Here is a 2956-nt window from a genome sequence, read left to right as displayed (position 1 = left end):
CCCATGTCTCGCGGAACCGACGAGCTGTGCGCGCGCCCGGGCTGAAGGCGTCCGGCAGGCAGCGGCTCTCAGCCCCGCGCGTCAGGGCCGCGGAGGACGCGCCAGGCAGCCCCTCCTCACAGCCCCGCCTCCGCCACTGCTGCTGCAGCTGCTGGGCCATGTTGCATTTTCCTCGCCTCTCTGCCCCCCTCCTCCTCCGGGCAAGCGGTGTCGTTTGGGCGGCAGCGCCAGCGGCAACTCGCAGGTTAGGGGTTAGGGGGGGCGCAAATTACTTGCGTTGCCCCGGGTTAGGGGGCGCAAATTACTTGCGTTGCCCCGGGTTAGGGGGCGCAAATTACTTGCGTTGCCCTAGGTTAGGGGGCGCAAATTACTTGCGTTGCCCCGGGTTAGGGGGCGCAAATTACCTGCGTTGCCCCGGGTGCTGACAACTCACGCTACGCCGCTGACTATTACCCTTTCCACCCTGCCATTTCATAGTGAAACCTGAGTTCCAACAGAATCACCATCTATCAGCTAGAAAATCCTCCAGAGCATTCAGGGATTCAGTCTTCATGTGTGGACATTTGAATATCAGGGAAGGGTTCTTAACACCATCCCCAAATGCCCTGACACAAAGACTAAGCATAGAACATGTCCTGCCACTTACATTGGGACAGTGATGTATGGGGACACCCCCATGGTTGTGGCCATGAAGTCCCAAACAGCTCTACATAAGGTGGTCCCCATTTGAATGTTTAAATACCCCAAAACAACAGTGCTGGGGTTCTCCTGTACCACCCCAGAAACCAACTTTGCTAGCTTGGGCAGGGATAATTTTGGGCAGTGAGGTGCATAATATAACAGTAGAATCCCAGTTTTGTGTTTCTGATCCAGTATCATTAAATCTGTTCTCCAAACACATGGGCCCTCCTGGTGAAGGAGATGGAATCTGTGTGGATCATGGCAACTCCCACCCTATCAGTCTATGCTGGTTCTGAATCAAATACTCAGGTGAACAGAAATGGGTAAGAGCAGTCACACCCCCAACTTGTCCACCCAGGTTTCTGTAATATGTACTAGGTCAGTTCCCTTATCCAAGATTAAAATGTGGGTAGTTGCAGACTTGATCAGGCTGAATGGTTTATTTATTTAAAAGCATTAATTTTACTGCTTGATATTTTAAAAATCTCTAAACAGTTGGTTGATAGAGCAACATAGATCCTATAGGCTGGGAGAAGAATCAGATGATAGATCTGTCACCTATCTATCCCATCTTTTCCTTATCTGCTATGTCCAACCTCCAGTGCCGTGTCTTCCTGAGACTGCTACAGTATAACCATAGGCCATTTCCTATCTCTCCTCTGATTTTACTCATATATTCTACAACCAATATCTCCCCATTCTCTCAAATTTAAGTCCGAACCAATTCTAAGAAATATTTTGCTACGAAATGAACGAAAAAAAGAAGTTCATTTCAAGGCTGGATCTAGACACATCAAATAATCATTTCAGTTAAACATGTTGCAAACTATGTATGAGAAATCGGGTTAGGAAAAACGGAACTCCACAATGCCATCTGATGTCACAGTGTTAAAATGCATAAATAGTGCACATAAAGCATTTTTTCTTTGCCAGTGTAGCTGAGTGCCCAGTCTAGGTTTCCAAAGGTTCAGATACAATTATAATAAAGTGCAGTAGTAATGCAAGATGGTAATCTCTAAGAAGATAAGAACTGCCACAGTATTAGAACTTGGTCCCTTTCCCTGCTCCCAGTAGTAAGTATACAGCTCAACCTGATTCTTGCACAGGGTCAGTAAGGCCAGTTTCATGTGGCATTCATCTAGAGGCCAGCCTCTAACCCTGGTGAGCAATCCTTAATTCTCATTTAGTGGTCACCTCTTTACCTACAGTTAGCTTTGCAGGGTGACCTGTAGGGAGTTACGCAAAACCCCCTGGGTTGCCCTGCTGGTGGTGCCCTGCCACCTGTGGTGGGCTTTGGCTTTATGATCCAAGATTTGGAACTCTGCCAGGCCAGAAGCTGCCATTTATGGGTCTGAGTCCTCATAAGCTCTACTGCATACAGGGATAGTTCTGATAAACAAGCCTACCTACGGGAACAGTTGTGATGTTTGCTGGTACTGCGCCCAGTCAAAAGGTGAAGTCGTCACCTGAGTTCTAAATCCTTCCATCAAATGGGCGAATTTGCAAATCAGGTGCATTACAAATTTTGACAGCTGCCTTGAGAACTTTGCCTGTATAGTTTACAAACTTAACTCAGGCTTGAATTCGCACCTTACTATCTGTTATGACATGCTGCGACTGTTCTATACTGCCAACAGTATTTGCTGTTCCATACACTGCATGTTCACCTAAGAAGTGCCCTGCAGCTTGCTCTCATCGTGCCAACCAGATGCCTAAGGAAAGCCTGCAAACATCACCACGAGCGCAGAAGTACCCTCCCACCCTTGTTCCCCAGAAACTGGTGTTTTCAGCACCTTTGGGGCAACCCCTCATCTGTGACAGCATCCCTCCCTAGACTCCACTTATGAGTGTAGATGCGATACACAATTTGTGAACATGCAAGATTTCCAATCAATTTTGCCTCGACAATTGCGCCGCGTTCTTTTACGAAGCCTGGGCGTAGCCGGCAGAGTCTGCGCCGCTCTCCGTCTCCGCTAGGGGTCCCTGTTCCGCACAAACACTGGGCGGCGGCCCCAAAAAGCTTGAACTCATCGTCCAGAATATGGTACCGCTCCTTAGGAGTCCAGGACGCTGCCTGACTAGAACGAAGCGCCCGTCCCCTCGTCAGGCAGGAGCGCCGCCTTGAAGCTGCCGCTTGGCCCCACGGAGAAGCCGCTGCTGGAGGTGCCAAGCGTGCCTACGAGAGTCGGGCGCGGAGAAAGGGCCCCGTGGCGGCGGCGGCGACCCGGCACCGGGCAGGACGGTCGGGGTCCTCGGCGCTGCGCGTGGGAAAGGC

Source organism: Podarcis vaucheri (assembly GCF_965113315.1).
Source record: "Podarcis vaucheri genome assembly, chromosome: 7".
NCBI classification, from domain to species: Eukaryota; Metazoa; Chordata; class Lepidosauria; order Squamata; family Lacertidae; genus Podarcis; species Podarcis vaucheri.
This window is presented reverse-complemented; position numbering follows the sequence as displayed.